Source organism: Meles meles, chromosome 2, assembly GCF_922984935.1.
Source record: "Meles meles chromosome 2, mMelMel3.1 paternal haplotype, whole genome shotgun sequence".
NCBI classification, from domain to species: domain Eukaryota; kingdom Metazoa; phylum Chordata; class Mammalia; order Carnivora; family Mustelidae; genus Meles; species Meles meles.
This window is the reverse complement of record NC_060067.1, coordinates 121979078-121992062: the sequence shown is the minus strand read 5'-3', so window position 1 is coordinate 121992062 and position 12985 is coordinate 121979078. Positions and strand designations below refer to the sequence as shown.

The 12985-nt window shown below is 43.5% G+C and overlaps 1 protein-coding gene across 4 annotated transcripts in view; it reads left to right on the top strand.

The window, feature by feature from the left end:
* Positions 1–3408: 3408 nt before the first annotated feature.
* The window catches only part of AFF1 (AF4/FMR2 family member 1), a 203663-nt gene continuing 194086 nt past the window's right edge, over positions 3409–12985 (top strand). For all 4 annotated transcript variants that reach the window (XM_045989772.1, XM_045989745.1, XM_045989764.1 and 1 more), the window contains exon 1: positions 3409–3669. The gene's annotated coding sequence lies outside the window, so the exon portion shown is untranslated. The remainder of the gene's footprint in view (positions 3670–12985) is intronic.

Here is a 12985-nt window from a genome sequence, read left to right as displayed (position 1 = left end):
CTGAAAATTGTCAAGAAGCATCCCAGGAGTCCTTACATTAACAGTAGTTTTAAAAGTACTCTTTAAAAAGGGAAAAGGGGGGTGCCTGGGAAGCTCAGTTAATTAAGCATCTGACTCTTGATTTCAGCTCAGGTCATGATCTCAGGATTGTGAGCTCCAGCCCCACACTGGGTCCATGCTGGGCGTGGAGCTGCTTAAGATTTTCTTTCTACCTCTCCCTCTGCCCCTCAGTAATAATTGCTACACCAACATGGGGCTCAAACTCAGGATCCCCAAATCAAGAATCACATACTCTTCTCACTGAGTCAGCCAGGTGCCTCAAAAAGACAACTTTTCGAAAGAAAGAAAAAAAAAAACTCACTAGAATAACTGCCCTGCTTTTTATTTATTATGAAAAAATTTTGGGATACCTAAGTGGCTCAGTCAGTCGGGCATCTGCCTTTGGCTCAGGTCATGATCCCAGAGTCCTGGGATTGAGCCCCAAAACAATGGGCTCTCTGCTCAGTAGGAAACCTGCTTCTCCCTCTCCTGCTCCACCTGCTTGTGCTCTCTCAATCAAATAAATAAAATCTTAAAAAAAATTAATTTTGGGGATGCCTGGGTGACTTAGTCTGTTAAGCCTCTGCCTTCAGCTCAGGTCCATGATCCCTGGGTCCTGGGATTGAGTTCCGGATCAAGCTCCCTGCTCAGCAGGGGGCCTGCTTCTCCCTCTGCCTGCTGCTTCTCCTGCTTGTGCTTTCTCTCTGTCAAATAAATAAAATCTTTAAAAAATTAATTTTGGGCTCTTGCGTGTCTCGGTTGGTTAGGCTACTGCCTTCAGCTCAGGTTGTGATCCTAGACTACTGGGATTGAGTCCTGAATTTGGATCCCGGCTCTGCAGGGATTCTGTTTCTCCCTCGGACCTTCTCCCTGCTCATCTCTTATTCTCTCTCTGTCTTTCAAATAAATAAATAAGGGTCACCTGGGTGGCTCAGTGGGTTAAGGCCTCTGCCTTCAGCTCAGATCATGATCCCAGGGTCCTGGAATCGAGCCCCGCATCGGACTCTCTGCTCAGTGGGGAGCCTGCTTCCTCCTCTCTCTGCCTGCCTCTCCACCTACTTGTGATCTCTGTCAAATGAATAAATAAGTCTTTAAAAAAACAAACAAAATAAAATTAAAAAAATTAATTTTGACTTTAGTGTTTTTAAATATTAAAATATATATGTATATATATTTATTTAACAGACAGAGATCACAAGTAGGTGGAGAAGCAGTCAGAGAGGGAGGAGGAAGCAGGCTCCCTGCTCAGCAGAGAGCGGGATGCAGGGCTGGATGTGGGCTGATCCCAGGACTCTGGGATCATGACCTGAGTTGAAGGTAGAGGCTTTAACCCTCTGGGCAACGCAGGCGCCCCTGACTTTAGTGTTTTTAAACAACCTACCATCTTTCCAGAAATTAATTAATAGAACTATGCGTTGGAATTATTTACTTGTTTGCTTCTGCTAGGCACTGGAAACTTTGTCATTGATATGGGATATCACATAGCACATTGCCTTAAGAATATTCATATAAATGGAATGGACTACTCTCTGAAGCAAAACTACATCATCTTCTACAAAAAGTTGTTGCAAAATTACATCCTTCAGCTTTAAAAGCAGGAAAATAAAAGTATCAAACACTCAACATTATTTACTAAGCTGACCACAGTTTGAAAGTATTAGGAGGTAGAATAGGATGAGTAAACGGAACGTGATAAAGGAAAAAGTTTTAGATAGGAATAGTAAAGACCTTTAGATTATAAAATATTATGCACATATATATTACAATGAAATGTATTAGTTCTGTAACAAAAAGATTAAAATGTTTGTTCTGATTAGAATAGCTACCAATCTCTATTAGAAACTTTTAGGAAGGGGTGCCTGGGTGGCTCAGTGGGTTAAAGCCTCTGCCTTCAGCTCAGGTCATGATCTCAGGGTCTTGGGATCGAGCCCCACATGGGGCTCTCTGCTCAGCGGGGAGCCTGCTTCCTCCTCTCTCTGTCTCTGCCAGTATCTCTACTTGCTTGCGATCTCCGTCTTTCAAATAAATAAATAAAATCTTAAAAAAAAAGCATAAAAATGTTAAAAAAAGAAGAAAAGAAACTTAAGAACTGTACAAAAACACCTGTCAGAGGTGACTCCTGCTCATAGATGACCTCTAAAGCTTTTGTCCGGAGGCACACCAAGACACCTTCATTATTTTAGCGGTTAAGGTAAGCCAAATCAATATCATCATGGGAGCATAGGGAGGAGGAAGAAGAGTTATATTTTGGAACACAGTCCATGGGAAATTAAGGCAGGTAACCAAAGGTTTAATTTGGAAATGCAAATATCTATTGATTAGGTTTTCAATCCACACCGTTCATGTACATGAGGAAGAAGTAATGAGGGGCAAAGCAATAACAACAAGGAGGAGGAGGAGGAAGGGGAAGAGAAGGGCGAGAAGAAATACAAAGGGCACTGAGGGGGTTATTTTCATACATTATATTAATATACATTTACATCATATTACTTTTGAAAAAGGTAATCTTTATCCAAATAATTTCACCCACTTTAAACCATTATGATACTGTAAAAACCCATCTGAGCCTTCAGTGTAATCTTTCTGCATCTCTTTCGGTGAGGGAGGAGAGATGGCGCAGAGACTAAACTCGATGGTTTCCTTGTATTCATAGAAGGAATCGCGTAGCATTTCAACTAGACATTAGCTTTCCCTTCTTCCTTTGGTTCTGTTTGCCAAAGCCCCTACCCCTACGAGGATTTTCTGGGTTTGGGCAGTGAAATGCAAGAACCCAGAGGTTGGTTTCAGGAGATTTGTTTCCCGTGCCACTTTGTAGCTTGCGGACCCTGGGCACAACACTTTATTTTCAGCTCTTCGGTCTCATTATTTGGGAAATGGCAATAATGATGTATCTATTTTATAAGGTTGTTGTGAAGATGATTTGGGCCTGTGAGTGTGAAAAGCCCTCTATAAACTGGAAAACACTCTCCAGATGTGAGTTATTATCTCCTTTAAAGGGCATAGAATCTGTTTCAATTGTATAAGAAATTGCAGGAAGTCTCCTTGACAGTCAGAACTTGACACTGAGCTGAATCCCTCTGAGGAAGAGAAAGGGTTCTTTCGCCCCACATCAGCCCGGGGCAGGGTCACCCACGCTGCCGGTGCGGTCACTGCAGTATTCCATCCTCCGCGGCCGCTCCGCCTGGATCCTCCCACCGGTTTCGCGAGAGGGGTGGTGACGTTTCTAGCCATTTGGGTGGCGTCAGCTGGAGGGCGTGGGCCAGGCGGATCCGCCTAGCGCCGGGCTGCAGGGTGGGGGCGGGCCAGACAGGGGGCGGGGCCTCTCGAGGAGGGCGTGGCCTTGCCTCCGGGGCGTTCAGGCTCTGCGGGCGCGCGGAGCTTGTGGGCCAGCAAGCGGACTAGCGCGCGGCCCCTACGCACTGGGCCGCCGCCTGCGCGCGTCGCGGGCGCAGCTACATTTTCGTCTCCGCGGCTCGCCAGCCGAGACTGGTGCGAGCCGTCTCTGACTTGCGGGAGGACGCTTTCCTCTTCGCTCTCCGCACCCGCGTCTCTTCCCACCGCTACAGGTCAGGGGAGAGCGGAGGTGGCGAGGGCGCACGACTTGAGACTGGAGGAGCAAAGGTCAGGAAGGTAAGCGGAGCCCCTGTGCGCCCCCGGGCTGGGGGTCAGCCTCGCCGGGAACGCCGCAGCCGCTGACTTCTGGGAAGCCCAGGCTCTCCCCGCCTCGTTGCCTGCTTCCCAGCACGCTGACTCAAGTAGCTGGCGTTCCCACTTTTCCGGTGGGAACGGGCGAAGGAGACGCGGAGCTCGCATCACCCTTGCCAATCCGGGGCAGGTAGCGTCTGGAAGAACTGGGGGTGGAGCGGTGGGAAACGCAGGAAGAGACCCATTTTCCTTACCCACTCTCCCAAATCCGACGTCTCCTGGTGCTCCCCGCGTCTTGAGGAGGGATGTTCTGTTTTGGAACCTAGTCTCGGGGTTGCGTAATAGAAGTGTCCCAGAAGTTTCTCGGGGAGTAAAAGCGGGGCTTTTCTCTCTTCCATCCCGAGTTCCCCTCCCCCCCCCCCAGCCTCCCCTTTGCGTGTGGTTGGGAGAATTACTGGATCCCGTCCGATCTAATTGTTATTGAGAGGGCGGCGCGTGTTCGGTGGTCCACAGCCTCGAGAGAGCGAGGGGGAAAGTTGAAGGCACCTTCTGAGATTTGCCCCTGGGGCGCAGGGGGACGGCATCTGCAGAACGTGGAACTGGTTAATTTCTCTTGATAATTTTTCACGCCCGTGTCTGATGCTCTTGTGACTGCTGCATTCGAGCCCCCCCCCCAACGTTGCAAACGCCAGGGCCGTCGAATTAAAAGGGAGAGGAATTGGAGAGTTGTGTAAATCGTACCCACCTTAACGTAATGGTAGTTACATTAATGAATTTGCAAGGAACCTTCGAAGGTCTCGATACTTTCTTAGGAGGTTGGACTTCCAGGAGTTTGTGCACTCACATACACCCCAGTATTGTTATGCAGATTGTGCCAGGAAGACCTTTGGCTTTGGAGGTGGAGATGTGTCCATTTTTCCGGGAGCCAGTCTCTCTTGCGGGGAGGGGAGTTTCGAGGGAGAGGGGGGCGCTTGCAGACCGTGTTTTGCTATTTTTTTTAAAGTATAGGGTCGGGCTTTTTTTAACACTGTCCGTGGACGTTGAGGGCTGGGGGCCGGGAATGACATATCATAGAGGAACCAGACAGATTTAAAACCTTAAAGGCGAAACCGTAATTAAGGCGAACACCCAGTTCGCTGGGACAGTTGCAAAGTGAAAAAAGCTCAGAAATTGAGACCCAGAAACATCAGACAAGGGAGCACCCTGAAAAGTGTGGGGATTTTGCTTGTGCAAGATTATTTCAGAGCAAGGTCTGGCAGATTTCGTAGAAGGTAGGCAGAAGTGGATACCTCTCCCGGAGCTCTGTGCGTCAGTCCTGCTCCGGGTGGAGATAGAAGGCCCGTAAAAGAAAAAGACCTTTGAACTATGAATCTAGTTCTCTTCATAGACTTGAGCATACCTAGGCATGGCCCTGTTTCAATGTTTACTTCCTCTGTCTAATGTATTTCCTTAGCTTGCCTTTCATCTTCAGTGGAAAGGGTTCCTTGAGTGGATATTCTGGAAATAAATTCACAGGACAGTTGAAAATTCTGGATGGTTCTCTTGCTTTAATTTAAAGGTGTTGTCCCTTGCCAGTGTTAGAAAATATTGTATTTGAAGGTAAAGATGCAGAAAAGGAATGGAGAGTAGTAAAGAGTAATGACCCGAGAGAATTAAGGGAAGCTAGGAGAGAAAGCAAAAGAATAACCGGTAGTACTTACTGTGTAAAACTAGAAAGATTAATTTGAATTTAGCTGATTTAGGAGAGAGGGAACCACGGAAAGGACTTGGGATGTTTAAGACATTGAAGACTAGGACACAAGGCTTTGAAAAAAATGAGCTTAGGGGCTCCTGGGTGGCTCAGTGTGTTAAAGCCTCTGCCTTCATTCAGCTCAGGTCATGATCCCAGGGTCCTGGGATCAAGCCCTGGGTCTGATTGGGCTCTTTGCTCAGCAGGGAGCCTGCTTCCCCTCCTCTCTCTCTGCCTGCCTCTCTGCCTACTTGTGATCTCTGTCAAATAAATAAATAAATCTTAAAAAAAAAAAAAAAAAGAAAGAAAGAAATGAGTTTAGGTGCGCCCAGTAGCTCAGTGAAAGAGTCCACCTCTTGCTCTCAGCTCAGGTCTTGATCTCAGGGTCATGAGATCAAGCCCCTCATGGGGCTCCACACTGGGTTCCATGCTGGTTGTGGAACCTTCTGAAATAATAATAAAAAATGAGTGTAGATACTGGGGATCTCCCCCTTTCTTTTCATTTTCTAAATAAAACTTATAGGGATAATGAGACTGGGGGTGTGGGATTTGCAGGCTTTCCACCTGCAGAAAGAAAATGAACTGTTACCACAGTTAACATGTCTTACACATTCTCTGTAGCAATCAGATTTCTGTAGTGGCTTTGGCATTTGTGATTTGCTCAACTCCATAAAAATACAATTTTGAAGAATCACAGTGTGTCAAATTAAAATACAAAGGTCATCCAGGGACTGAGAATTTAAGGTCAGAAAAGCCCAGTGATTTTAAACATTGCTTTCTCTTGCAAAATGCAGAGTATGCCTGCATTTTTTGCCACCAGAAGTCACTGTTTCACTGTGGGGTGTTAAGACTAGAACTTTGAGGTAGTAACTACTACATCAAAACTGGCTGTCTCTTCTGTTTCCTGTCTGACTTGACTGAATTTGGAAGGGGTGGGTTGAGCTCAAAGTCACTGCTTTATTAACTAAGGTTCTTAATTGGATTTTGGATTAAATTTGGAAGAGTATTGTCCCATTACAATACATACGAGTTGCATGTCTGAAAACGTCCACAAGTTACTGTAGCCATGTGATTGTTCAGTTGAAGTAATATTGCCTTGAGTTGAAAAGATGGGTTAAAAAAAAAAATTAAATTTAGAAAGGGCAAATTTTTTTTTTGTTTTTTAAAAGATTTATTTATTTCTTTCTTTGATGGACAGAGATCTCAAGTAGGCAGAGAGGCAGGCAGAGAGAGGGAGGGGGGAAGCAGGCTCCCTGCCGAGCAGAGAGCCAGATCTGGGCTCCATCCCAGGACCCTGAAATCATGACCTGAGCCCAAGGCAGAGCTTAAACCCACTGAGCCATGCAGGCGCCCCGGCAATTTTTTAGTATTGTTTTCCTTTGCAGTTCTAAAAATTAATATTGTTTTCCTTTGGAATTCTAAAAAAATATTTATTTGAGAGAGAGAGAGAGTGTGCACAAGCTGGATGGGCACGGAGAGAGGGAGAGAGAATCTTTAAGCAGATTCCATGCTCCACCCAAGCCCAGGAGCTAGCATGGAGCTTGATCCCACAAACCCGAGATCACAACCTGAGCTGAAGCCAAGAGTCAGTTTCTGAACTGACTGTACCACCCAGACGTCTCTCAGTATTTTTTTAAGAAGCAAGTGAAAGGAGTTTTATGCTCAGCTATAATTTGTGCTTTCACCAAATGAATTTGCATAAGCATTTATGAAGTTAATTGGTCGTTCAAATTACAAATCTTAAGATGGACTGATGCTTTCACTTTTTAAAAGGTAGAGCTAATTTATTTATAAATATTTGGATCATTATAAGACATAGTTGGGATAGTATCCTTACTATTAAAAGCCCTGTACTCAAAAAAAAAAAAAATAATAATAATAATAAAATAAAAAAAAAAAGCCCTGTACTGAAAGCTGACCTTCAGCTTGAATTCATTTGCTAACTTAGATATGTCTGTTGAAGCTAAAAGCTTCAGGTTCCCCTTTTTCAAGAACTCTAGATTATTAACTAATTTTTCAGGAGATTGAGAAAGTATTTGGAGAGAGTACAAATTAAGGAACTGCATTAACATAAATCTACAAAGTTTTGTAGATTATATTTTCCTCATTAAATTATATATTCTCTTTCCAAACGATACTTAATCGGCTGTAGTTTTCTAGCTGTCTCTCTTTTTTATACACAATAGTAGTTTATTTAATATTTGTTGACTTGAATTTCAGATTTTACTAAAATAGATTTCATAAACCCTGTAATCGATGTATTAAAATTTTACCACGGTGTAGAAGTAAATGTGAAATATGTAGTTCTTTGTAGGTACACATCCTTTATTCCTGACTGTTTATATATGCACAAGAGAGTACTGTAGACGTGAAATCCTGAGGTTCTAAGGCCATCAGGTTGCATTTAATAGGCATTTCTGTCTTATGCTTAGGACAGAACTCCTTCAGTAGTGTTCTCCAGGGGAAGAAAATCAGCTGATTTTTCTCAAATTAGCTGGCCCATTTTAAACATGACTAAGGATTTCTTGTTCGAGTGACTTTTTCCTATTAAAAGGCTGAAATTATTGTGACAAGTGGAGTCCAGAGAAGTCAATTACATCATTAACAGACTGCTTCATATCCATTCCTAATACCTCATATGTGTGGAGCATCTTCTGTGTGCCAGGCAGTGCTCTAAACTTTGGAGAAACTGTGATAACACCACGATCGAGAAAGAGAACTCATGTAGCTGGACTTAACATTCATGTAGCATAAAAGTTATTTACCAACAGCTTTCAAGTACTGTATCATTTAAGCTTAATTGCAGCTCTAAAGTTGGAGTTCATTTTCCATTTTAAAATCAGGAAATTGAGTTGAAGAAGTTAAGTGACTTGACTGTGACTCAAAGCCTGGTGCCCTTTCCACTATGGTACACTGAGTTGGCTTTGTTGATACGTGGTTTCCTGTTTTTCAAGAATTACAGCTTGACTCTAAAATATAAATAGTGTTTCTCCCTTGGCTAAGTAATTCTTTCTGATCATTATGGGAATAAAAAAGCAGGTATTTTCATTTAGCATTCTGGACATACATTTGTGACTCCAAAGGAAAATACTATGCAGGCCTGTTAAAAAGACAAGTGGTGTTTATTTGCACCACATGAAGAGTCTTACCTTCCTAAAAAAATGATACGCAAGGGCTTATGAACCACCTCCCTTAGAGTTTGATAGCTATTCATGTTATGAAAGGTCAGTCACATCTCCATGTGAATCAGCATATACCATTTCCTTCAGTCTTATAGATTCAGTGAATATATGCAGTATAGCAGTGGTTTTCAAACTTATATTGTCAGAATATTCTGGAAGACTTGTCAAAACATATGTCTCCCCTACCACCCCCTCAACCCCCCAATTTTTGATTCAGTAGGTCTGGGGTAATGCCCAAGAATTTGCATTTGAAACATGTTCACAAGTGATATTGATGATGCTAGTTCTGGAACTATACTTCAAGAACTACTGCCGTAGAGCAGAGAATTTAAAAATTTAAAAGCATGGTTATTGAACCAAGACAGCTTGGGCTTGAATCTTGCATGTGCCACCTACTAGGTGTCACACCTTAGGCAAATTACTTAAATTTTTGTCAAAAAACTGTGAAGGCTCTGAGATTTTACCCTACTTTCAAGCTAACAAGTTAACCTGCCACAGTTTCATGGGCGCACGGGAGTGACTTTATTGCTCATAAATAGCCATAGCCAGAGTGTCAACATATTCCTACACTGACTGGTTCCCTAAGCCCCATTTTCCAAAGCGAGACATGGAGAGAGTCAGATGACACCTGGAAATAAAAAGGGTTGCATTACAGGAGAGGAATCCTGAGCTAAGGGAATCCTAATCCTTTATAATGGGCAGTAAGCATGCCTGCTCTTTGCTCTGGAGGGGGAAACGTTATTTTGTTTATACTGAGCAGTAAACATGCTGCCCTGTGCTGTAGGAGACAATCTCTTTTTTCTAAGGCTGTTCTCTATATAGACTTCCTTAAACATTGTCTGGAACAACGACAGTTGGTGCTTGTGCTTGTACAATATGCAGAAATGCCATGGACGCATGGAGACCTGGCTTCTCACACTCTTCCATTCCCTTACAAGACGGGGTTAATAAGGCTGTTACTCCTAATTAGATCTCCTTTACTGGGTAGTTGAGTAGATTAAAGATACTAAAATTTGGCAAGTACGTGGAGCAGAGCATAATACGTGCTACATAGATATTTCCTGTTATTATTCCTGAAGGAACAATGTGTGTATGTGTGCCTTTAATGGTAAGTATTACCTTATAAGATGAAATAATTGCTTTATTGAGTATCCCTAACTGTGAGTTTGTTCCAAGGAATTTCTTTAATGGGTCTGCGTTTTAAAATGGGATGGTGCGGGGGCGCCTGGGTGGCTCAGTGGGTTAAAGCCTCTGCCTTCGGCTCAGGTCATGATCCCAGGGTCCTGGGATCGAGCCCCGCATCAGGCTCTCTGCTCCGTGGAGAGCCTGCTTCCTCCTCTCTCTCTCTGCCTGCCTCTCTGCCTACTTGTGATCTCTGTCTGTCAAATAAATAAATAAAATCTTTAAAAAAAAAAATGGGATGGTGCGTTGTTGTACCAGCCCGTGGAGAATGAGGCAGAAACATTTACTGCCCATATTCATGTGTTCTTTATGTTTCTCTGCCTCATTATGATTACATAGAATCATGTGACTGATTCCGGGGGTGCCTGGCTGGCTCAGTCGAAGGAGCATGGGACTCTTGAAGGGTATGCAACTCTTGATCTCAGGGTCATGAATTCAAGCCCCATGTTGGGTGCAGAGATTACTGGGGGGAGGGAGGAAGTAAATAAAACTTTTGGGGGAAAAAAGCCACATGACTAATTCTGTGCAGTGGGCTATCTGGGGGAGTAACGTGTTTCTGAGCTAAAGCATTTAAGTGGCTCTCCTGAGACCCTCCAACTCTCTTTTACTATAGCAAACCCTGAAGACACATTTTGAAATGTGGAGATTCCAGCAGTTTGGGTTTCTCAGTGTGGAGAAAAGCTCTTTGCCCTCTTTCCTACCCTAGCACACCAATATGCAATGGACATGAGGAGTGAATATGAAATAAACCTTTGTTCTGTCAAGACTCTGAGATTTTGAGGTTAATTTGCCACTACAGGATAACCTGGGCAATCCCACTACTTTCAGTGCCTATATATAGGTACAATACCTGCCTACTGTGAGCCACTTGACTATTTAAAAATACAGGTTCTGGGTGTGTATATGTGGAGCTAGACGAGGAGCTTGTATTCTTTTGAGAGGATGTGAGCAGTTAACATTTATTTATTTATTTTTATTATTTTGTGTAAAGTGATTGCAGATGGGAAGTACTATGAAAAATAAGTGTAGCCAGCACTGTTCCTGTCCTATCCAATGCCCATTCCCTTTTGTTTCATTGTTAAAAGAACCTTAATTGTGTGTGGAACTGCATTGTGCTGGTCTGAGACGATAGATCAGGCTTGTTCTTAGCCAGTGCTAATAACAATTTGTATCCTGACTCACCTGCCTCCCCTGTAGCTTTAGGAGGCCATGTGACCTGGTCTGGTTTTTGATAAGCAACATCTTGGGGAAGGATTTTCCTTTCCTGACAAAAGGAAAAAAGTGTGGTTGCCAGAGCCACACGTTTCTCTTCTCATCTTCTTCGAACCTTAAATGTAGGTAAGATACCTGGTTATGGCAGCAACCTTTTTATACCATGAGGTGAGAAGCATGAAGATGCCGTGCTAAATATGGAGGAGCAGAAGGGCCAGAGTTCTTGATGGCCTCGTTGAACAACTAACACTATACCACTGGCCACCTTCTTCTGGACTTGCTCTGGAAGGATAAATTTCCATTATTAAGAAGTTGTTACTTGCAGCTAGACACATTCCTAACCCGTGTAGATTATAACGGCATTGAGAGTGGTTGGCTGAAGGATGTGGTTGAAGGCACAACAGTACTACATTAGCCACTGTAACCAGCAAGGCCTCTTTGAGAATGTATCACTGGGCAGAGACCCAAATGGTGAGAGACCCAATAAGACGGGAAAGGTTTACTTGAGTTTGGGGTAGCACCACAGTCCTCTTGAACAAGGATTTTGAGGTGAAGAGACAGGGAAATCCATTATGGATTTCTGAACTAAGGGTGCCACATGCCATTGGAGAGCTAAAGGAACTGTGAGTGATCGGTTCAGTTTGGGGCCATGATCGACATGGGGCAGAGTTGGGGGAGAATGCCGACGCCAACCGTGTATGATCCATGACTCACCCCTGACACATTGCCTGTTACCAGGAGACTGTTAACTCCTGGAAGAATGTTTGGGGAAGGGAAGTAGACTTGACAGGGACTACTGACCAGTCCACTCTCCCTCTGGAATCCGGACCGAGTTCTTTTCCTCATATTCTTTGGGAACCGGGTCATGATCATGGGGCTTTGAGACCTTATCTCTGTTGTCGCTGAAAAGCAATATATGGATTTCCCCAAGCATGTGCCTTGATGGGCAGGAAAATAACCAGAAAAAAAATGAAGGAAAACATTTTTTTTACTTGAGTTATTTTACCTGCTATTTTTGGTGAGAAAAGCACTTTGGTATGCATGACTTTTTTTTTTTTTTTTAGATTTTATTTGAGATACCACATGCGAAGGGGATGTGAGGGGTAGGGAGTGATGGTGAGGGAGAAGCAGCCTCCACTGAGCAGTGACCTGGACCAGGGTCTCAATCCTAGGACCATGGCATCAAGACCTGAGCTGAAGGCACATGGTTAACTGACTGAGCCACCAAGGCTCCCCACATTTTTATTTCTGAATAAATTTGTTGCAAGAGGCTGGAAGAACTATGGAAGACCTGGCAGGGCACATTCCTAAGTGAAACATATTTGTTTAACTTATATAAAATGTAGCATAGATGTTGCTGACTTAAAAGAGCTGCTGTGTATTCCTCTCCCCCTCCACAACCCCCAAGAGCCACTATGTGTTGAGTGCCTATGATGTGTCAGGCATTTTAGGCATTTTAGCTAGGGTGTGTAATTCACTCTTCTCAGTAATACTGTAAAATTTGCTACTTTCCATTTTACGGATGGGAACACTGAGGCTGGTAGGGTTTAATTTGCCAGATGATCGCCTGTCTCACTTGAACCCATCCTCTTTTTTGCCGTACAGCCAAGATGGTACTTTCTCTGCCTTTTTTTTTGAAATAGGATTTTAAACTGTCTCCCCTCCCATCACATTTTGTCTTTATAATCTAGGGAAATAATATTTAAAAATGTGTGAAAACTTAAGACCTTCTGATTTCAATATTTATAGGCCAGTCCATTTTCCTCCCAGCCCCTGTACTTAGAGAAAAATGTGTTTATACAGATAATAAAGGATTCATAGCATGCATAATAGGTGTGCCCCTTTCCAGAGAAGTCACCATTTACAGTTTGGTATATGTGTGTGTACACGTGTGCGCGCATGTATGCACATTTGCCTATGTACGGTGCATAAACAAAAAGCATTTTTTTAAGCAAATTGGTTCACATTGTACGTTATACATCTTGTTTAGATAAAC